This window comes from Neofelis nebulosa, chromosome 4 (genome assembly GCF_028018385.1).
Source record: "Neofelis nebulosa isolate mNeoNeb1 chromosome 4, mNeoNeb1.pri, whole genome shotgun sequence".
NCBI lineage: Eukaryota > Metazoa > Chordata > Mammalia > Carnivora > Felidae > Neofelis > Neofelis nebulosa.
Window position 1 is genome coordinate 117240280 of NC_080785.1, and position 24648 is coordinate 117264927.

The 24648-nt window shown below is 47.6% G+C and overlaps 1 protein-coding gene across 2 annotated transcripts in view; it reads right to left on the reverse strand.

Annotated features, from left to right (window-relative positions):
- Window positions 1–24648, reverse strand: part of HRH1 (histamine receptor H1) — a 78746-nt gene that overhangs the window by 52941 nt on the left and 1157 nt on the right. The gene's annotated exons all lie outside the window — the stretch shown is intronic.

Below are 24648 nucleotides of genomic sequence, written 5' to 3' on the forward strand. Positions count from 1 at the left end.
ATAAAGAGGATGTGGTATACATACACAATGGAATACTACTCAGTGATGAAAAAGAATGAAATCTTTCTACCTACAACCACATGGATGGAACTAGAGGAGATTATGCCAAGGGAAATAAGTCAGTCAGTGAAAGACAGACATCGCATGATTTCACTCCTATGTGCAATTTGAGAGACTGAGCAGATGAACACAGGGGAAGGGAAGGAAAAATGAGATACAAACAGAGAGGAAGGAAAAGCATAAGAGACTCTTCAATAGAGAAAACAAACTGAGGGTTCCTGGAGGGAGGTGGTTGGGGGATGGGTTAAATCAGTGACGGGAATTAAGGAGGGCACTTTCTGGGATGAGCACTGGGTGTCCTATGTAAGAGATGAATCACCAGGCTCTACTCCTGAAGTCAAGACTACACAGTATGTTCACTAACTTGAATATAAATTAAAAAAATAAAAGTGTGTTCTATTAATGATAACAACTAACAGCTACCCGGTATTTGTCAGGCACCTTACATACTTTGTATCATAACCTGGGAACAGCAAGTTATAGATGAGGGAACTGAGGCGTCATATACCTGATAACGAGCTAATAATCCAGAAAATATAAAGAACTTTTACGAATCAACGATAAAAAAGCAAACAGCCCAAGTAAAAATAAGCAAAGACTCTGAATGGACCTTTATCTGAAGATCTGTAAATACTCAATAAGGACATGAAAAGATGCTCAACATCATTAGCCGTCAGGGCAATGCAACTCAAAACCACAATGAAATACCACTTCACGCTCACTGGCAAGGCTAAAATAAAAAAGACAAGTAGGTGTTGTGGAGGATGTGGGAGAAATTAAGACCTTCATACATTTCAATGAGACTGTAAAATAGTACAGCCTCTTTGAAAAATAGGCAATTCCTCAAAAAGTTAAGCAAACCCACAGTTACCATATGACACAAATTCCACTCCTACATATACATACATGGAGTGGAATTTGTGCATGTGTGTGTGTAGCCAAGAGAAATAAAAACATATATCCACATAAAAACCTGTTCCTAGCAGGGGTGCCTGAGTGGCTCTCTCAGTTGAGCGCCTGACTTCGGCTCAGGTCATGATCTCACAGCTCATGGGTTTGAGCCCCATGTCGGGCTCTGTGCTGACAGCTCAGAGCCTGGAGCCTGCTTCAGATTCTGTGTCTCCCTCTCTCTCTGCTCCTTCTCAGCTTGCTTTCTCTCTCTCTCTCTCTCAAAAATAAATAAAACGTTAAAAAAAAATTTTTTTTTAAGTTGTTCATAGCAGCATTATTCATAATAGCTCAAGTGTGGAAACAACCCAAATGTTCATCCAATGATGAATGGATACATAAAGTGTGCACCCTCCATACAATCGATTACTCAGCCACCACAAGGAACGAAATTCTGACCCCGGCCACAACATGAACAGACCTTGAAAACATTATGCTCAATGAAAGAAGCTGATGCCACCAAAGACCGCACATTATATGACTCCACTTACAGGAAATGTCTAGAAGAGGCAAATCCATAGAGACAGAAAGGGGACTGGCGGTTGCCAGGGGCTGTGGGGTGAGCCTGGAAGAGGGAGGAAATGGGGAGTAACTGTAATGGGTCAGGGCTTTTTTGTGTGGGGTGATAAAAATGTTTTAAAATTAGATCATGGTGATGGTTGCATATCTCTGTAAACATACCAAAAACCATTGAATTGTGCACTTTAATTTTTTTTAACGTTTATTTATTTTTGAGACAGAGGGAGACACAGCATGAACGGGGGAGGGGCAGAGAGAGAGGGAGACACAGAATCGGAAGCAAGCTCCAGGCTCTGAGTCATCAGCCCAGAGCCCGACGCGGGGCTCGAACTCGCGGACCGCGAGATCGTGACCTGAGCTGAAGTCGGACGCTCAACCGACTAAGCCACCCAGGCGCCCCTGAATTGTGCACTTTAAATGGGTGAATTGTGTGGTCTGTGAAGTATATCCTAACAAAGCTATTCAGAAAGAAAAAGAAACTGAGGTCTAGGGAGGCAAAGAGACTTCCTGAAACACAAGTTGGGGCTCCCACTCTCCAGACGCATGCTCTCTGGCTGACTTTCTGAAAAGAAAAAAAAGGAACTATGTGTGGGCTTCCAACATGCCATAGGCCAGGAACCTTGCATCTATTTTATTTAATCCCTAAGGCATAGGCACTACTAGCCTCAAGTTTCGGAAGAGAACACAGAGGCTCAGAAGTGTGGAGTTACCCACCTGAGGCACTGTCTTAAGCCAGGTTCTCCAGAAACAGAGCCAGAGGGACGGATTCATAAGTGAGAGATGTGCCAAGGGAAGGGTCTGGGGAGAAAGCAGAAAGGGGGGTGAGGAGAGGGAGCCGAGCAGGTATCCTGCGCGGGAGTTCTGAAGTGTCTGACACAGCCCAGGGGTGGCCCAGCCAAGGCATGGAAGATGGGCTTCCAGATTCCCACACCCAACAGTCTTTGGTCCAGGGCTGAGGGGATGGGAGTGAACGTATAAATTCTCGGACACTTCTGGATCTCTGCACTTGTGGACAAAATGGCTCATAGCCCAAGAGCAGCCCTTCAGAGAAGGGTCATGGTGTGTACCTTTGGAGGCAAAAGCACCGTGAGTTGGAGGAAGGTCACAGAGAAACTGTAAAGGACATAGGGTAGAACACCAACATTGTCCACTGCACGCACCTAGCTAGGAAATAAGGACCTGGGATTTGAAACCAGGTCTCTTCCCAAAGCCCATGAACTTGGCACCTTTCTTTAACAGGGACATGCCCATAGATGAGGCGGGGGAATGGACCAAACGTATGGCCCACCGGTGTGAGGAGGACAAGCTGGGTCCTGAAGGAAAGGAGGACGGTGCTCGGAGGTCACAGTCTGGGTAGGACATGAACCTGAACCCCAGGGGAGACAAGAGGAACTAAGTATGCGTGAGGCGGAAGGCTGCGTGACGAAGAATGCTGGCCGGGACAGGCGAACAGCATCTCCTCCCTCCAAGGCCTGGATCTAAATGCAAGCCAGCCCCCTCTTCTCGGCTTCGGGAAGCTCTGGTGTGGGGGTAGAGGGGCCAAAATAACAGAGATGCCTGCAGGAAGCAGATGTGTCTGAAAGAACCCCCACAGAGGGCACTCTTTTGGATACATCTCTTCAGAGGGAGGCTGAATTGCTGCAGGGACAGGCTGACTCCTGTCTCTATCTGTGCCAACTGAGAAGCTGCTGTGTTTAAAGAGAAGCCATAAACAGCTCATAAATCCCAGGTGACTGTGACCTGCTCCACTTACTCACCCAGCATGAAGGGTCTGCTCTGTGAGCAACTTAGCAGGCAAAGTGAATTGATTCAGTCAAAGATAAATTCTCTACTTCTTCATGCCTGTGATGGACCTGGATGGCACTGTGTTGGGCACTGGGGGTGGAGGGAAAGAAGCAGAGGTGTTAAAACGAATCAGACAAGGTCTCTGCCCTCAAGGAGCTCATTATCAAGTAGAAGAGACAGACACAGCAGGAATCACAACACAGGGTGATAAGTGTCATGGTAAGAGTTAATGATGGGAGCATAGAGGCATAGAGCCCAAAGGAGGGACTACTCCCTCATCCTGGAGGAGCTAGGGGATAACTCACAGAGGATAACTCACAGAGGAGGTAATGTTTGAATTGGGTTTTGAAGGATGAGTAGGAGTTCACCAGGAAAAAAAAGTGAAGGAAGTGCCATTTCAAAGTTACTCAGCTGATGGAGAGTAGGGCTGGGTTTGTACTTGACCCCATACTGTGCTCTGGAGTATATACCATTACCTTAACACTCCCATTACATTAATCTCCCAAATTGCAACCTTAGTTTTTAAAAAGCACAATAGAAATTATCCCCTTTGGGGCACCTGGGTGGCTCAGTCGGTTAAGCATCTGACTTCGGCTCAGGTCACAATCTCACGGCTTGTGAGTTTGAGCCCCGTGTCAGGCTCTGTGCTTATAGCTCGAGCCTGGAACCTGCTTTGAATTCTGTGTGTGTGTGTCTCTCTCTGTCCTCCCCCTGCTCACACTGTCTCTCTCTGTCTCTCAAAAAAGGAATAAATGTTAAAAAAAAAAATTAGAGATTATCCCCTTTGGAGTCAGTCTTATCTGAATCTTGGCTTTAGCCCTCATTAACAGTATAACCTTGGGCCTAGCTAAGAGTAAACACTCAATATTCATTAATTTCTATTCTCTCTTTCCTACTTGGTTATATATAGGCTCATCCTGCCCAGGTCCTGAGCCAACTTGAGACACTGGACACCAGAAGGTGTCACCAGCAGGTGGCATCTGGAACTGAAGCCAGAGGCCTGCAATACACAGCTAGCATGGTGGGGTGGGAATCATGGTGCCCATGTACCTCTCTAAACCTTAGACCCCATCACCCCACCGTGCTAGCCTAGGAGATGGCTTTCAACAGGCGGTGGTGGTGGTGACGTCTGGAGGTATCAGCTGTGGAGCATCTGGAAATGGAGGGCGTGTTCTGAATCATCACCATGATTTGGAGGGCACAACTGGCATTTAGCGGGCAGCAGTGAGTGAGGCCTCATACAGCAAGCACTGTCCTTTGTCTTGCCTACTTTTAAATGTTTCCTGGACTCTGTGTAGGTGGAGACACGTGTTTATAACGATCTAAATCTAGAACGCCTCCGTCCATTTACATACAAACACAAGAATTCATTGCGTGGTTTCAATCTGCTCTGAATCGTTTAATACTGCCCTGATCATGCATCGGGGAAGGTGATGCATTGTTTTGTTTGGAGCTTTACCATGGACTGAGTCACCGGGTGGCATTTGACTTGCTGACTCAACACGCCTGTATCTGCCTACCTTTGTACCCATGCCTTTACCTGATTCTAGATGTGACTGCAGGCATGTGTCTGCTTCAGAAGATCTTTGAGTGTGGGTGTGCCCAAGCATTTATGGAGTGAAACATGTATTAGTATTGCATTATAAATGGCTTTCCTCTTATGTCTCCTTTACCACAAGATTAGTGTATGGCTACTGTTACCACTACCATTTTTAATATTTGTAGGTAGATTGCTCGGTCCATGTATGAACTGCATTTTAGGATGGGAAAGAGGGTATCACGAACTATTAGTAATAAAAGAGAGCACTGGGTCTGAGGGATGCAAACCCACTGGTCTAGTCCATACGACTGGGAATCTTTCCCATTTCCTTGGGATGACAGGTAGTATAGCCTAAGGATAGTCACCAGGGTTTGGGAACCAGAAAGACTTAATTTGAAACCCAGGTTTACTACTCACAAGTTATATGACTTGGGGGAATTCGTATAACCCTGCTGGCCCTTAGCTTTCTTATCTGCAAAACGGGGTAAAATAGCCTTGTCCCCCGGGTTGTAGTGCAGGTTAAATGAGGCTGACTGTGACAGGGCACACATTAAGTGCTCAGTAACAACAGAAGCTGATTTATCATGATGTTGTTGTTGTCGCCTATCCACAGGATCCTCCCCAGCTGGAACTCTGAGATGTGACCAGGTTTCACGTCTCAACCACACCCGCATCCTGGTATCTCCAGACACTAAGGGAGATCCATATGAACCATGGAACCAAGACACCCCTGCTGGGACCATGTTAGATCTAGGCCTGAATCAGTCCTCACATGCTACTGAATGGTTGCCCTGGGTGGTGTGGGTGGGGGGAGCATTCTATTGCCCAAAACTCCTCCCGTTTCCACGCTGGCTTTGAGCTCACCTTCCTCACTCGTCTCACTACCATTGGGGCTCTGGCATGCCCTGAGCTGAGTCTGTAGGCTATGGGGACAGCCAGGTGTTGCCTCCCAGCTTCTGGCTCTGGCCTCTGAGCATCCAGGATCAGCCAGGGCCCCTCTGCACTAGGCCCATGCCAGCCTCAGAGTGCTGGAGACAGCTGTGTCCTCCCAAGGTTAGGCAGCCTCAGAGCCCTCACCTAGCTCTACACAAGCCAAGTTTACAGTTCATGGCATACAAACTCTGGAGTGGGCCCTGGGAGCTGGCTTTTCTTATCACCATTCCTTTGTGGGTTTCTCTGCTCTTTCACTATCCTCTTCTCTTCTCTTTATTCCTCTCAGTACACCCAGTTTTCATCTCCTGCTTCCTGGCTTCTATTCTCAGAGACCCTGGGCAGGTCTTGAACCATGCATGTGGCCATCGGAGGGAAATGATTCTTTCCCCCAAGGCAATGGGAACCAGCAGAGTTGTCAGGGTGGAGATGTCCTCTGCCAGCCTCAGAAGAGCCAGACCTATCTCTTCACTCCTCCTCTCTTTGGCTGAGTCATAAGGAATTCAGAGAAGGTGATGAATGAAATCTGGTCTTGATGAAGTGTTGTCTGAGAGTCCTGAGATAACACACATGGATTCCTGCTCTGAAGAAGTACATGGTTTAGCTGGGAGGAGACAGTTACATAACAGATAACTATAGTTAAACGTGGTACATGTTGAGTGTGACATTTGCTCCAGAGGCTATGGGCCTTCTCAAGTGGGAAAGGTCAAGTAATTTTGCCTTGGCAAGGTGGGAAGTCTTCCGAGAAAAGTTAACACTGGAGTGGGTTACTGAAGGATGAGTAGGATTTTCTGAGGCCTGAGCCAGACTCTCAAGCCTCACCCCATACTGCTAGCCCTACAACTCTGGCATGGTTAGCTCATGCCTTTCTTCCTGAGTGACAATCTTAGGCGGAAAAGGAGATGGATAAGGCACTGAGAATGAAACACAACTCTTTATGCCCACAAGGATCCATATTTAGACTGGATCCTGGTTCAGAGACATTGACTTCTCCAGACTGTTCCCTAAACACAAAAATCAGTATTTCCCAGAGTCCCACAGAGCATGAATTTCTTAGAAAGTCCTGTATGTTACGTGAAAAAGGAGACTCCAAGATCAAATAAAGTTCAGAAACATTAGGTTAAGCAAAGTCAAGCAGATCCTACTGCAGGATTTCTCAGAGCCTTTAAAGTTAAAATAATAAGACAGTAATAATTTGTATTTGTATTTATTGATACAAATATTTACTACTATTAAAATATCATAATTTTAAAGCTTCTCTTTTAGTGTTTCCTAATGTACAAGACGGATGCTACACATTATCTCATAAATATTCCTGATAACTTTATGTCATTGGTACTGCCATTATTCCCATTTTGCAGATGAGACTGAATCAACCCAAGAAGTGGTGGAACTGAGATTCAAAGCCAGGTTCTGTCTGAGCTGAAGTCCTCACGCTTTACTGGGCATCGTGAATCCCTAAGAAGGGGATGTGATATGCCGCATTCCCAGACTTATGCGACCATGGAACCTCCTTCTATTGAGGGTTCCACGGAGCGGCTTTGGGAAACACTTTCTCCCTAGTGAGATTCACCGAAGGCAACAGAAGGACTCTGAGGCTGTGTTTCTCTCTCCTCCTCCCCCTTCTCAGCTGGGCCCAGGGGTCCTGAGTCCTCAACAGACCCTTCCACGTCCACCCCAGGGGCTGGTGTGAGAATTCGGGGGAGTTCCCAAGGGAAGTCGAGAGCCCGGCCAGCAGTTCCTAAACTGTCCAGATCTAAATAGATGACTTCACTGGCCACGTATGACCTGCAGAAGGTTCCAATTTTTATTCTCAGCTAGTTCTAAGTGACTGCTTCAAACTTAGCAGCTGCTTCTGTCTCCTGGAGACTAGATAGGTTACAAACTTGGAATTTGTGCGACATTACCCACTGAGCAAGGCAAAGTATGGGCTGGTGCAGTGTGACCAAACAGGGCCACTGGCCAGACCCAGACCTCATCTTTCTCACTTGGACTCCAATAACACTAGCCTCTGCACTGATGTCTCCAAGCCCTTAATGCCAGTTCCTCCCTGCTGGCAGAGTGGTCTTTCAACCAGCAGTGTTCATCTTGTTACTCCCTTCCTTGGAACTCCTCAGTGGCTCCCTCGTGCTCTGGTAGAAGTCCAAATCACTTGGTCTGATTTTCAAGGTCCTGGGAGATACAAGAGACTTTGTAGCCACTGTCCCTTTCTCAAGAGAACACATGGATGAACAAAGAAGCTATAAAAGTGACACGCACAAGGTCTAGGCACCCTGTCCCTGAAGACAAGCCATCTCAGGGAGGGGGCCAAGTAAGCAGCACCTGCCACATCTCCTGCCCAAATATCTTTTCTTTTGGAGACTGTTGTTAACAAGGAACAGAGAAAGCTTCCCCCTTGCCGAATAAGTAAAAAAGTTGTATTAATATGTCCCACTCGATTCTGCTTGAGACCAGGCAAGAGACTCCAGGGAGGTGGTAAAAGCAGTTCAGACATATCCCCGTTTAGGGCTATCCCAACATTGGGGCAGTGCCCTTGCCAGCCTTCATCTAAGACCAATGACACAGGCCTAATGACGGTCCTGCACTGCTTGAAGAGCCACGAGCCCACGTTTACTAGGGAGCTGGGAGCAGAGCAGGTGATGTCTGGGTGCTTTTCGGCACTGCGTCACCTCACTCTGTAAGCTGCATATGTGCCACCTTGTTAAAACGCAGAGTCCGATTCTGCAGCTCTGGAGTGGGGCCTGACGTTCTCCATTTCTAACAAACTCCCAACTTATGCAGTTGCTGCTGGTCCTGGGACCACTCCACGAAGTGCAAGTTTCTGGAAAATAAATAAAAAAAAGTTTCCCGCCCACTTGGTCTCCCAGGGATGCTGAAACTTTCATTGCAATGAAAAGATTCTAGGTTAGACCAAGGGAGTCAATCCCTAATGACCTGCTTAACTCTCTAGGCATGTCCATCTCCGACCACCCCCTGCCCATGAGCTTGACTTGATGCTCTGGCAAACCCTAACTCCTTCCGATTTCCTGGACACACGATGCTATTTGGTTGGGATGCTATTTCCCTCTGCTGAGGCTGTACCTTCTGCCTATGAGCTCATTTCACCTGATTGTGCTAAATTACATCCTGCTTATCTTTGAAAAATATGCTACTGCATCCTTAGGCTGAGATAAGTATCACGTATCACCGCACCCCCCCCCCCGCCCGCCCCATAACCCCACGGGCATCCTTGCAGCTGCAGTCCTTGTGTCCATTTAGACCATAGCACATATCTTCTCACGTGGAGACTGACTGTACATGGGTCTGCCTTCCCCACCATGCTGCAGGTTCCAAAGCCTTGCCCCCCCATTATTTCCTCAGAACCTAGCACAGAGCCTGGCACATAGTAGGTATGCAATAAATGTCTGGCGCACTGATCCAAAGCTGAGAACATCTCCTCCAAGGAAAGCCTTTAGCAGATTCTATCCATCTTAAAGAGAAAGGGCTTAATTTTATAAACAAAGTGTGTCTAGGGGTTGTCTTTTTCTGCTTCCTTCCTTGCTCCTGAGTTGAAAGAAAGGTGTGAAGTGACGAGCACAGTAATGCAGTTTGCTGATGCTCTACCTGGGTCAACTCACTGAGTCCCGTGAGGCAGATCCTACTCTCAAATCCCCTGGAACCGGTAAGAAAACTGGGACTCCCAGGGGTCACTGACCCATCACACAGTGTGTAAACGGCAGAGCAAGTGGGGATTCCAACACGGCTCTGTACGACTGCAAGCCCTGGGGTCCTCCTCCCGAGTTCCTGCAAAGCTGCAGAGCTCCAGGTGTGCCTTCTGAATAGGGGAGGGGAGCCCTAACAGCGTCCACATGCTGTGGGAAGGCGAGGTGTGGGATGTAGTTCCAGAGGGCTGGGGCATAGAGAAGGGGGAGGAGGACCATTTCCTCTAGACAAGGTGTCAAAAGGGATCTAATTTTTGAAGGACACCTGGATGGGGAGACTCGGTCTCCAAATGGAGCTGTTCTTGCTGCAAGACAGCGAGCAACTGATTTTTGATATCAATTCAGAGAAACAGTCAGAAGGGTTGTCGGCTTTGACTTGACAGAGATGCTGTGGGGAGGCTGTTTCAAAGGGCAAGACAATGAATGTATTGCCTCTTGAAGGGAGCAGAAGGAACGGCTAGACAAGGGATTCCAGAGTGAGTCACATCCTGGCTCTAGCCTGCTCAAGCCTTGGGGGGCCTGGGAGGTGGCTTCAAGTGGCCCCACAGGTGGTGCCCTGTGTCCCACACTCCCTACAGGAACAAAGCTTCCAGTTGAGCCCAGCCAGCCTTTGTCTCCTCCATCACAGCCTGGCTTCCCGCCCCCACTCTGTTCCTCTGAGCCATCACTGCTGTAATGAGCTGGCTGAGGTGGGCCAGAGGGTGAGCAAGGGAATGATGTCCCCTCCCCCCAGACCTCCTCCAGGCCTCTCCTACTCCCCCATCTCTTGGTTTCCATGACAGCATCTGGCAACGAGGCATCTACTTCAAACTGCTGGCAGGGATGCCAGGCAGGAGCCACAGAGACACAGGCCTGGGGGCAACACAGGAGAGGTCTCAGCTGTTGAATGTCTGCTCTATGTGGGTCCCATTGAAGACCTGACATCCAGCACCTCCCTTAGGCCTCACCCCAACCAAGCAAGGAGCCCAGTGTTGTCCCATTTTTCACAGCTAAGGAAACTGAGGCACAGAGAGGGGGAAGGGACATGCTCAGGACCATACAGAGCAGAGCCAGGATTCAAACTCAGACTTCTGTGGGCCCTAAGCCCTGGCCTTTCATCACTATGCCACCCTGACTCTTGGCCAGGGATCAGTTGTTCAGGCCCAAACCCCATCACTTGCGACAGGCCCTCAGGTGAATCCCTTCACCTCTCCGAGACCCTGCAGAATGGGGCTGTGGAGTTCCATTGCTCTGAGGGGCCGTGAGGACTGAAATAAGTTAGGGCAAGCCCCAGGCTCTTATTTGGATTTCAGTAAAGGGGTCTGTCCCTCCACTTTCAACTTGAAAGGTCCCGACTCCAGGGTGCCTGTCAGAGCAGAACCAGGGCTGCCTGAAGTCCACTGGGAGAAGTCCAACCCAGAGGGGTCCCTTGCATGCTGCCTGCCTCCCATGTTCCTGACAACAATGGCCATCACTCACCGGGCACCCACTTTGCACCAGGGGCCCCGCTAGGGCCCTGCACGCTCATAATGACCCCAGGAGGGAGGTGTGATTATCATCCTCTCGTTATAGATCGGGAAACTCGTCAGTGGCACGCAAGGTAAGCACCTCAGGAGCAGACAGGAGGCAACCTTTGTGTCCGCCTGGGTGACTGGGGGAAAGTATATCAGGAAAGTATACCATTACGCTCAGTTCTACCTTCACAAGAGACCCAGAAGCCCATTGTTTCTCTTCGTGTCCACACTGTACCCTGGTCTAGGCCACCACTGGCCTTGCTTGTATGACAGCATTAGCCTCCCTGGAACTACTCTTCCCTTCCTTCGGTGTATCGTCCACACAGCAGCCAGGTTGATGCTTTTTACTGCACATTTGATCATGTCACTGGAGGTTCCCGGGGTCTTCTGGACAAAAGCCAGGTCCTCACAGTGGCCAACAGGGCCTTGCGTGTCTGGCCCCATGACTCTGACCCGATCCCCTACACTTGCCCTTGCATACTCTGCTCTAGCTACTCAGGCCTCCTCCCTCTTTCTAGAACATTCCAAACCACTTCCAGCCCAGGGCCCTGCTGTTTCCTCTGCCCACAATGCTTCCTTCTCAGATATAAGCATGCTTCGGGTCCTCACTCGATTCGAATGCCACCCCTCCTACCTATGGAAATGGACATCCCTCAATCTGCTACCCTGCTTATCACTTACTGCTCGTCAACACTGCATTTTATATTCATTTGTTGATTTACGCCTTGCCCATCCTTCCACTAGAGCATAAGTATTAAGAAGGCAGGACCCTTCATCTCATTCATCCCTTTACCTTAGCACCCAGAACGGTCCTCGACAGCATTCACGGGTTGTCTGTGGGCTGGCCTGGGGCAAAGTTTCTGGACAACCAGATACTGGCTACCTGAACTAGAAGACTGCCTCTCAAAATGCAGAATGTGAAACATACAAAGCAGCCATAGTCGGTAGAAATCACGGACAAACATCAAAAGCTATGAGGTCACAGAAATGATAACACAACAGATGTCACGTCACGGGCCAGCAGAAGCCAGGGACAACAGACACATGGGTGAGCAGAATCCAGGAAGCAGACTATAAGCCCCACCTGGGCAGGAATCTTCGTCTGTGGCGTATCCCAAGCGCCTAGAGGCGGGCCTGGTACACAGTAAGTGCTCAGTAAATGTTTACTGAATGAATGAAAGGTGCAGTGGAGCAAAAAGAAGAATTAGTTGGCATAAGCAGGAAGAGCCAAAGCCAAGGAGTAAGCAGTGAGGAGCTCAGGCCCCTCGTTGTCTCCATCCTAGAGAAGGGAGCAGAGGACACTACTGTAGAGACAGGATAGGCTAATGAGTCTCCAGTGGATCCAAACAACACTCCAGCTCTCTGTGGGGCCTGGCAGTATGGTGGTGACCCTGTGTTTTGTCTTTCTCACATCCCGCTATACACAGAAAATAAACCCCATTAACTGAGGTTAAACAGGGTGCATCTCTAGTCCCTATAACCCCAAACAACCTGCTAACAGGGAAGCCTTCCTGAAAGAGTCACCATGGAACCAGCATTCCTAACTCCTTTCTTTTTTTTAGAACAGCTGTAGAGACATAGTTTATATACCGTAAGATTCACTCGCTTTAGGATGCATATTTTATCACAATAAAAAAATCCCTAGAATAAAACTCACTTGTTTTACGTGTACAGTTCAGTGGGAACTTAGGGCTTGAGTGGGCAGGGGAAGCGGGAGGCTGGTGGCACCATACCTCATGAGGTGTGTCTGGGGAAGGGTAAGTTGTCCAGTGCAGATGGGGCCGGTGTGCAAACACCCCATGGACGGAACTCTGGCTTGGAGTCTGGAACTGATGTGAGAAGTCTCAGAAAGAGAACGGTCTGCCCAAAGCCAGAGGTGGTGCCCACAGGGGTCACAAGACCTGGGTTCTGGGGCCAACTCTGTCATGGCTCTAGACTGGCTTTGTATCCCAGTTCCTCCACTTTTTGGCTGTGTGATCCTGGGCTCCTCATCACTGACCCAGGGCAACAACAGTCTTGACCTCACGAGGCTATTCAGAGGACCAAATAAAGTGACACATATAAAGTGCTCAGCACATCATCCAACTCAGAGTAAATGCTCAGTGCATGCCATTATGACCGGTGCCTCGTGTTAGGTGAGGCCAATAAGATGTGTGAGGGAAATATTACAAAACAACAAGCCCAGAAGACGAGATCCACTCCCAACTGCACTGTTTTCAAAGTAACATTTAGTGCACAAACACAGAGCTCTGTGTCTGGGATGAAAGGGAGTTAAGATGCATTCATCAGGAAAATGCTTGGTTTCCCCTAGCGACCCGGGACGCAGAGGAAGCCCTCGGTGTTCAGAACAGCCATGGTGAGCTCGCCCTTATGGAACTCGGCACTGACGGGCGACCCGGGTGTCCAAATCCCTGTCCCTCACTCAAGCTCTCTGCTCCAATCCGTGGAGCCAAATGTTCCCTTGAGTTTTCTTCCCTACTTGTCTGTTTTTTCTGCTTGTAACAGAGAGAAAACAGTGAAAACTCTGGGTATTAGTGAGGACTTAACACAGGAAACCCAGGGTTTAGCTTTGTGACTTATTCCTGCTACCTTGCCTGGAACTTGCCCCTAGAAAGATATGCTTTCTATATTTATGGATGACACGAATAGAAGAATGCGTCCTGAGGTACCCAGCAAAGAATCAGGATTGCATTACACTGAGCAACTTCTAAAAATGTTTTAGGCAGTTACCTCGAGGGGCTTCATGGCACTAAGGAAAGAGGTCAGAGGATCTCAGTTCAAATGCCAGCTTGGCTACCCTGGCTGTGCAACCTTGGGTGAGTCACTTAGCCTCTCTGAGCCTCCCAGAACATTACGCTTTCCCATCTGAGAACCTTGCATCCTGTTCCACTGTGACTTGTCCAGCATCTGTCTTCTCCACCATCCCTTAAAGGCAATGGGTGTGTTTGTCCACTGCAACATCCCCAGCACACAGTAGGGGCACAATCCCCCCAAACAGACTCCAACTCCTGCTTTTATCTTCCCATACCTCTGCTGCTGGCCCAGGCAGCACTGCCTGTTTGGATCTGGCAAGGACCCCATTTAGCCCCAAGAACTTAATTGAGAACTTCTTCTTTTGCAGGCCTCTGGTCAAAAGACTGATGTCCGCGTCTGACCGAGGAATGAACTACAAGAGTCCTTCTGTTTCTGGCTTGATACAAGAATCCCATGAAGGAAGCAGAGTCCTATGAATGGTTCTATTAAGGGGAGAAGCTACAAACCCTCTACTCCCACAGAACCTGGAGAGATTTGTACTAGGATCCACATACTGGAAGGCACAACAGAAACCGTATCTATAGCCCTATGTGGCAGAGGAAAGCAGGTGTGGGGGAGGAAATAGCTGATCTTCGTGGGCAAGGAGAGTCTTAGAAAAAAGAGAGAGAAAACATAAATTTCCATCTCTGAGGGGTGTGCAGTCTAGAGGTAGAAAGAGACAGATAAACTAGGTATTTATTTTACATGATGCTGAATACACGGCATCACAAAGGCACCTAAGCCAGTCTGGAGGATCAGGGTATAAATGATGTCCCTCAAGAGACCCCTTCCTTCTCTGTGCCCACCCTCACTGCATCGACTTTCCTTTTGTTTACACAAGACATTTTTTATGCTCCCTACCTACCTCCCAACCTTCAGGACTTTCTGTTACTCTGGTCACACTTTACGATGTGGTCTGACCAGCCTGCTTGCTCTTCCTGGAGAGTGCATCTTTCCACCTCTTGTGCCTTTGCTCATGCTGTTCCCTCTGCCCAAAATGTCCTTCCTCTACACCTCCACCCATTGAAACCTTATGTTTCAAAGCCCTGCTCACATTCATCCATTCTCCCATTCTTTCATCCAACAAGTATTTTCTGAGGGCTTCCTATGTCCCTCCCAATGTGATGGGTACCCGGAATCTAATGAGGAACCAGCCACAGGCCATGTCCTTAGGTGCTTACAGCCATGAGTAGACAGAGATGGTTACAGTATGGGGTAATATGCATAGTAGAAGTAAGACCAGGGGGTGCTGTGAGTCCAGAGAAGAGTTCAAACCTAGCCTTTAAGTGGAGGGGAAAGGGGTGTTTAGGCAAGGCTTCCTGGAAGAAGAGACTTTTTTTTTTTTTGATAGAGAGACAGAGAGAGAAAGAGATGGGAGGAAGGGGCAGAGGGAGAGTGAGAATCTTAAGCAGGCTCCATGCTCAGCTCGGAGCCCAACACAGGGTTTGATCTCACAACCATGAGATCATGACCTGAGCCAAAATCAACAGTTGGACACCTAACCGACCAAACCACCCAGGCACCCCTGGAAGAGGAGACTTCTAATCTGAGTTCTGAAGAATAAGATGAAAAGAGAGAGAGGTGCCTATAAATGCATGCGAACATATACAATTATGGCCATGATAATGACTGGCATTTACTGAGTGCTGCTAGGAGCCAAGCACTGGGCTAAGCCCACCTGTAGCCCTCTCAGCCCTATGGGAGCTGAGTACTGCTTTCGTTCCCATTGTTCAGATGAGGAGTCTGAGGCACAGAGGCATTAAGAGTTTGCTCCTGGGGGCGCCTGGGTGGCTCAGTTGGTTGAGCGTCCGACTGCAGCTCAGGTCATGATCTCACAGCTCATGGGTTCAAGCCCCACATTGGGCTCTCTACTGTCAGCACAGAGCCCACTTCAGATCCTCTGGCTCCCTCTCTCTGCCCGTCCCCCCTTGTGCGCTCTCTCCCCCCTCTCAAAAATAAATACACACTAAATAATTTTTTTAGAAAAATAACCTGCTCCCGGTCACACAGCTACCAAGTGGCAGAGCTGGGGATCAAACTCAGCGTGACCCCAGAGCCCATGCTTTTGACTACCACACTGTGCCATCCTACGTTGTCAGAGCTATTCTGCCATATCCTCTTTTCACTTAATGATACATTTCCCATGTATCTTTCCCATCTTTCCAAGTGATGATACTCGAGTTTCACTCTACTTAATGGCTATAAAGGATGCCATTGGATTTTGAGCAGGGAAGTGACATGATCAGATTTGTGCCTGGCAAAGAGTCTTTGGGGGGACATCAGGGTGCTGTCTGGGGGCAGGGAAGCTGAGTAGGGGGTCCTGGGGAGGGAGAGCAAGGCTTAAGCCCAAGCTGGGCCTCCGGGAACATGACAGGACAGTGGGGGCAGCAACTGTCAATTCTGAAGGAGGGAGGAAATGGGAGAGGGGCCGTGAAGGACCCACTTCTTTACAAGGCCTCTTAGAGACCCAAGCGTCTTTTCCCTTGGCCCCCAACCTGAGCCCTGTATGTTTTCATTCTCTCCCAGCACGCTCCAGCTAGCACTTCCAATTGAAAGTGAGCGATCATCAGTTTCAGTTCCTCTGAGATGTGCTGATGTGGTGCCTGTGGAATTCTTAATTCTCTGAATAATCTTTGCCCAGGAGGATTACATCTATTCTACCCTAAACACAAGAAGCAAGCAGAAAAACCCACGAGTTTACCCAATGGCGGTGCTTTAATACTGACCCCCAAGTAGTGCCCCGGCCAGACTTCCCACGTTCAACCACCTGTCTGTCCTAATCCATTTGCTCCAAAACAGTGTCCCCGCCTCCCCACGGCCACCGCCCTCTGGTCCAAGAGATCATCCTGTCTCATCTGGACAACCGCAATAGCCTCCTTACTGGTCTCCCCAGTTCCACTCTAGCATAAGTTAGTCAACATCTCAGACCTCAGTTGTTTTTATCTATAACATGGGCACACTAATTCTTATCTCACAGAGATATCTCCCACATGTTTATGAGGGAGTTTGAGAGATGAAATAAGGCAACTGTTACTCATGCCCTTCTCTGCTTCCCTTAGGAGCCGGCCTACCTGCAGGGAGCATGTATCCGACTCTGCTCCCCACCAGGAGGGAGAAGGGGCCCTCTGCAGGGCCCAGCACCCAGGCAGGCAGGGACACCCGTCGAATTCTGGCAATCAGCCTTAGCCCACCCCGCTGCTCCAAGGTCACTCCAATTAGTGCCAATGGTGACATGCTGTCCTCCTGCTGCCAACTCTCAGTTGGGCCTGAAGTCAGGCCAGACAAAGGAGTGCTATTTATCGGCCCTTCTAGCCCCAACAGGAGAGAACAGCGAGAGAAACCCTGCCTCCATTCCTAACTTGTCAATGGAGTTTCTCATGGCCTCAGTCAAGCCCAGTGTTGGGTGCTGTGAGAATCAATCAATAAACGACTGACAAATATTGATTGTGCTCCTGCTACAACCATGAAAAGAACCCATCTTTGTTCAGTGTTTCTTACTACTCTAGAAATGCCTAAAAGCAATTTTAGGTGTATGAATGCTACAAAGTACCAGGGACATTCGCCATCTCAATGGTGTTCATTGCCACCTGCGTGACTGGGGCATGTCCTTGTCTTTACGGCTCTAGCTGTGATCTCACTTTCTTCATCCAATATGTTTTTCAGTGCACACCTACTAGGTGCTTGTGCCAGTCAATGGAGTCACTGTAGGTATAGCAGTAAACGAGGCAGATAACATCCTGACACTCCTGGAGCTGGCAGTCTGATGGGGACCTATAAGAAAATCAATGGTGAGGAACTGGATTGGGGTGGGGGTGGGGGGTGGTGACCCAAACAAGGTGGTGAGGGAAGGCCTCTCTAAGGAAGGGATATCTGAGTCCTCAGTGATGAGAAGGCATAGTCACTGCAAGTTTGGGAGAAGAGACTCTCAATAATGCTGTGAGAATTATTATTACTAGTATTATTATTCCCTTTTACAGATAAGAAAACCAAGGCCAGGGGGGTTAAAATGCCTCCTCTGAGGTCAGAGAGGTAACCAGGATGTGAAACCCCAACTATTGGCACTAAACTCACTGCCTCTGAGTTCTAGAATTTTTTATTTTTTATTTTTATATGTTTATTTATTTTTTTTTGGGGGGGGGAGAGAGAGAGCAGGGGAGGGGCAGAGAGAGAAAGAGACCCAGAATCCAAAGCAGGCTCCAGGCTCTGAGCTGTCAGCACAGCCCTATGCGGGCTCAAACCCATGAAATGTGAGATTATGACCTGAGCCGAAATTGGACACTTAACTATCTGAGCCACCCAGGCGCCCCCTAGCACTTTTTATTTTTATTTTTTAAATATAATTTATTGTCAAGTTAGCTAACATACAGTGTATACAGTGTGCTCTTGGCTTCGGGAGTAGATTCCCAAAGCACCCTCAAGGAGCTTCCAGTCTAATCTGAGAACATATCTTCACACAGAAAGCACCAATCACACAGGAGTCAGAAATTGATATATGGGATGAACTCAATTTCAACTTTTAAAACCCAGTGGGGTTTGTTTTGGAACATGACAAAATGATTCCCAATTTCTTAGGGGAAAAGAAATCCATATAGTGTATTTATTAATTGGTACTTAATAAACATTTATGAGTTGCCAGACTGTGGTAAATCCTTTTTAAATATTAATTCTTTCAAACTTCATGACTTGTTCATTACTCATAGTGATGCTGTAAGTTAATATGGTCACTAACCCCACTCTATACTTGAGGGGATCAAGGGAAAGATGGGGGGGTGATTTGCCCCAGACACACTCTGGAAAGTGGTGGACCTAGAATCGAACCTATATCATCTGGCCCTAGAATATTTGCTCTTACCCTGCGCTGAATTCTGAGGATCATTTATATGACTTAATGTACATACACAACCACATTTTATCTCTTTCTGTCTCACATGAACTTGCTTTCAAGAGATTGTGATGATCTGATTTAAATGCAGAATTCAGGTTTCCCCCCAGTGTGCTCTGGGGAGCTCGTGGGAAGTACTTTAAAGACCTAAGACCATCCTTCCCCAGGGAGGCGGAAACTAGATCCGCCAGAGGCCCATGTCAGGCCCACTATGGTGGATCCAGTTAGGCAGTTAGGTGCCGTGGACAGAGGAAAGAAAATGAGGCTTCTGTCATGGGCTCAGGATCAACAGTCATTGGCAGATGTTCCAGACCACATGTGTGGGCTGGCGATGGACAGTGTTTTGTGTAGGGCAGGGAGAGCGACAGTAGGACGGATGTATTTAATGATGGTTTTCTCCAGGAACACAGAAAAGCCAGCTAGCAAATAAACGAAGGTCTCAGAAAGAATAAGCCGAGTGAAAATTGCCTAGAAAAGTTTAAAAGAGAAAAAGAAGAAGAAGAAGCCAGGGGGAAGCAGACGCCTTTGCCAGCTATTAAAAAGTACAGTACACAGATAATCATCAAAGTGACATGGTACAAGCCTCCCCCGCTCTTCTCCACCTGTGCTGTGCCTGGTTGGCATTTCCCCACCGTTTACTGCCATGATCCTGTCTGATGGTTGGCCGCTTGAATCAGTGGAAAGTCCAACACCAGAATAGACAGCCTGGAAAGAGACCTACTAATGACAGGATTTCCCGGTCACACACCCTGATGCCCAAGACAGGAAACCGTGCAAACGGCACCCCTGGGAGGTGCCCAGTGCTGCGGCTCTGCCTCTGACCATACAGGGTGCTTTGGTATCTGATACAGGGGGCACACAGGTGAGGAAAGGAAGAAAGATGGAGTAAACAGGATGGGGGCAACTGGTTAAATATGGGAAAGGGAAATTAAGTCAGATCTGTATCTTACACTCAAATTCAAACAGCTTAGAGAAGGATAACTTAGTGTGAAATATGAAACCATTCAAATAATGACAACCAAAAACCTTGTTTTCCTAATGTGAATAATGGAGATATTAGTAACTACCTTGTAGCATTATTATGGGGATTAAGATACAGGATCCAAATTAGGACAGTGCCTGGAGCTTCTGTGAAAGAGGATTGAGGGAAGAATAGGCAGAGAAGTTTGCCCAAATCTAGCTACCTGCAGTGGGACAGGGGGAGGGGCAGAACCAGTAGGAGGGGTGTGACCCCAGGTCCTAATTGGGGATTCCAAGTAAATGGATATCACAGAGAGGGAAAGCCTCTCCCACCAGCTGGAAGATGAATGGTCCGTGGAGGCAAGTCCCTCCATCTGTGGGCACCAGGGAGTAATAATTCATTGTGAGCACACTATCTGCAGCCACGTCAATTTTAGTAGCAGGAAGACGCTCAAGGGGAGCTCACAGGCATCAGACTCTTGCCCTAGGCTGAACTCCATCCATCCAGGATCCCTGGTTGCAACAACCCTACCCAGTGTCCAAGGCTAGGTTCTCCCCACAGCACTCAGGACAGCCGGCTTCAGAGTCCCCGAACCCCTACCTGAGGCAGCCTGAACCTCCCACTGGTAGAAAGTTCCACTTTGGACAGAGCTGAAACCAGCTGTCCTCCCCACCCTTCTCTTCAGCTTCCACCCTCTGGGTCCTCATTGCTGAGTTCACCAAACTCCTCACATGAACACCACCCAGCTTGCACAATCTCTTCTAGAGAACTGAACAAGTAGAAACACTGCCCACCTCGTTTCATGAGGCCAGTGTAACCTTGACACCAAAGCCTGACAAGTAAGCACCAGAAAGGAAAATCACCAGTGGATCTCACGTATGAAAACATGATGCTAAAATCCTCAATAACAGGTGAGCAGAAATAATCCAGCAATAAAGATACTACAGGATGACCCAAGTTGGGTTTATTCCAGAAGTGCAAAAATCACTGTGGATTACCATGTTAACAGGCTGAAAAAGAAAAATCATGTGACTATCTAAGCAGATGTAGAAAAAAAAATATGTCAAAAACTCTACTTCCATTTATGACCTAAGAAGAAGACAAAAACAAAGAAGAAGAAGAAAAAGAAAAAAAAAATAAACATGTGGCAAAGTGGGAATAGAAAGAAACTTCTTTAATCTGATGAAAATTATCTACCAAAACCCTAGAGTAAACATTATCCTAATTGTCAAATGTGGACAGCTGCTCCATAAGAGTTAAAAAAGGCGAGATGCCCAGTATTTCCTCTTTAATTCATTCTTATACTGAAGTCTTAAGGACTGTAAGGCAAGAGAAAAGAAAAAGAAAAAAGAAAAACCCTGAAAGGACTGGAAAGGAAGAAAAACTGTTACCTGCACCTCCTACAATTCTATAAACACTTCTTCCAAAAGAATCTACAAATACATCTTTTTAATTAGTAAGAGACATTAGCAAGATTTCTAGATACAAATCAATATACAAGATGCTAACATATTTTCCCAAAATGTAACCAACAGAATATTAATGCAAAAATACACATATATATATTTAATTTATAATAGCATGCAAAATATCAAATAAATAGGACTATATCTAACCAAAGATGTGCAAGACCACCAAGGGAAATTAAGAAACTATACTGTAAGAAATTAAAGCTATCCTAAATAATGAAGAGAGATACCATGTTCATGGAAGACTAAATACTACACCTTCCCATCCCCAATGGAGCAACAGAGAGCTCAGCAGAAAGAGGGAGCAGATCGGAGTGAACTGGGCTTATATTCCACCTCCTAGTTATTAGGGGTCAATGGATACGAAAGCACTTTATAGAGTGCTATGTAAATACAGGGATTCTTATGACCAGCATTATTGCCTCTTACTGGTCTGAGTGTGGGGGAAAAAGTTCTCCCTCCCGGATAAGGCCAGCCTCTGCTCATCAATTTCTCATTAAGGGCATTGCTGAGTGCTTACTCTGTGCGTAACATTTCCTTATTCAGTCCTCACAACAACCTACAAGGTGGGTGTTATATTAACTCCATTTGACAGATGAGAAAGCTGAGGTTCAATCAAGCAACTTGTCATTCATAGATCCATTTATTCATTCATCGGACATTCATGAACCCCTCCTATGCACCAGGAGCTGTGAATACCATGGTGAATGAGACAGACAAAGTCCCTGCTCTATCAGAATGGATAGTGGGAAGATAGCCAAAAGTCATACCACAACTAATGAGCTGGCAGAATGAAGATTCAAACTCAGGTCTGCTGAACACCAGAGTCCATGCTTTTAATCACTCCCTGGAGATGCCTTCCTCAATCTCCTCTACTCCATCCTCTCTGTTGTGATGTAAAGATTTCTAACATCCATTCTGCTGGCAGAGGCAAGTTTCAATGGGCCTTGCCATGCAAGCTGCTACACAAATTGAGAGCTGTCAGCTTTGATCCCAGCCCATGTGATCTTCCTGCATTATCACTGGAGAATTACAGCAGGAAAGATGAATGCATAAAAGAGGAGAGGCATCCTGCCCCCCGCCCTCCACAGCATCAGCGGCATTGTTCCCAATGAGTGTGTGCCTGAGTCCTCTGCCATCATTAATGGCAGAAGTGAGTCACTTATAAATAAGATACGGGAGCTTTATTATAATTACATCCCAAGATTCAGAAATGCTCAGCGTCACTGTGAAAGGGAGGGCAGCAGGTGACTGAGGCTTGAATGATCCCTCTGCCAGGTACATCTTTCAGATAAAACGTCTTGGATCAGTAGCAATTACTGCTAAGGCTTGGCCTGAATGCTAATGAGAATTACTTACAATTGCATGTAATTCTTTGCCATTTGTACTATCTGCTTTTTTCCTTCTTTTCTCTGCTTTTCCGTCTTGGTATTAATCCTGAGAACCAGACACTGGGAAATACGATTAAAGACCATTTTGCAGATAAAAAGACTGATGCCCAAGGTCACTCAGTTCAAAGGTCTAGGGCTGGAGTTCTAACCCTGAGGTTTTGTTTGTTTGTTTTGTTTTTGTTTGTTTTTGTTTTTGTTTTTGTTTCTTTACCTCACTTTCTGTCTTTAAGGGCAAAAAATTTTGGAACTCTGGATGTGTCCACTCCACTTACCTGGAAGGTACACAAAATATCCCGAGTCAACAGGACAGGCTTCAGTAGTGTGTTCTATTGAGGCCTTTGCCTTAGTGAGGACAGGGCAGCTGGGGCAGATCTTATGAAGCGAACTTCAAACCGACCCTCTGCCATCCCATAACCACCAAGAGGCTCAGGCTTGGGCCTGAGAAATGTTGTGAAGAGAGGATTTTAAGACAGAAGATAGGAAGGTAGGAAAGATAGGAAGAACCTTTGTCCTGCCCACAGACACTAGAAAATTGCCCCAAACCCATGGCCCACGGAACCAAGCCAGAGAATGAAGTTCAAGCAACTGCTTGAAGCAGTGGGCTTCACCCTAACAGTGACAATTATGGGAACGCTTAGCATTTTATGAGTTCCTAGTGGAGTGCCAGAAGTTTCAGTAAGTCTGCCCTGAGACATCGGGCTTCAGGCTATTTAAAGCTGGAGACCACACTAAGATTTCTGGGACAAACCACTTACGTCTCCCACTTGACAGATGAGAGAAAGCAAGAGGATTGCACTGGTGAGGCAGCTTGCAGACGGCAGATCCAGGATATAAAGCTGGGCCTGTTTGACTTTAATACTAACACTCATGACAACTAACGTTTAAACAGCACTTTTATGTATGACATGGCACCATGTAAGTACTTGGTGCATCTGAACGCAATTCTCTCAGCAACAAAGTGAGGGAGGTGCTATGAACATTCCTATTCTAGAAATGGGGAAACTGAGGAACAGAGTGGCGTAGCAACTGGCCCAAGGCCACAGAGCTCATAAACAACACTGGAATTTGAGCCAGCCCCGGGATCCACACTTTTGCAGCATTTGCTATGCTTCCCTCCTCTTTGTTATGAAAAGGCCACTCCGTTTCCACCAGGCACAACTCCACTGTGAAAAGGAAAGTGCAAACATGGAATTCTGACAGACTCCAATGGCAGGAGGTTCACATACAAGTTCTTCCTTCCTTGGACACTTGAGGGCCAAGGGGGACCACTCCCAGCTCAGGACTGCCCAAACTCCCCCGGGCTGCAGGCGCCTCTTGAGGCTGCTCCAGTCTCCACCCAGCTCTGAAATCACAGACAGGGAGTGCTGGGCCAACTCTTGCCTTAGAAGGATTCTGCATCACACTGGAAAACGGTACCAGGCTTTCCCTCCCCTCTCCACAGATTCTCTCTCCACCAGGGGCAATACCTCTTGATAGAGCCAGGTAGCCTCAGGTGGCCTTGGGCTTATAGCAGGGTCTAGCAAGTCCTGAATCATATTAGTGTACTTACATGGGGTTGGCAGGGATTCCTGTGAATGAGGACCCACCCAGCAGCAGGTCCCCTCGAGGACATCCATGAGAGAAAAAGGAGAATGGTGCGCAGGCATTAGGGACCCCATTCTTTAACTCTGCTTCTGCCAGCCACAAGGAGGGACCTATCTGCAGCCTGAGTTTCACTGATAATCTGGAAGGAGTCAGGTAAGACTTGTGTTGAAATCCCAATTCTGCCACGGACCAGCTGGGCAACCTCAGGCAAGTCACTTAACCTCTCTGAGCCTCAACAGAGCATCTGTCCAATGAGGTTAGTAGTAATAGTGCCTACCTTGTAAGGTTGCTGTGAGAACTAAATGGGATAATGCATAATGACACTACAGTCGGTGCTCTCTCTCCCCCTCTCAGTCCATGCTGGTTCCTGACTGCCAAGAATGGGCATATATCAGATCCCCAACTCCCCTCTCTTTCCTGTTCTGGAAATACACTCCATCTGTGCTCCACTCACAGTGGCCCACCCCTCACCAAAGAAGGAATTCCCCAGCACCTTTCAGCCAGGCTCAGGACAAGCACTGTCCCCTCTTTTCGGACTCCAGGTCTGAGGTGGGAGCCCCCTGCCGGAGGACAGCGACTCTGCCCGCAGCAT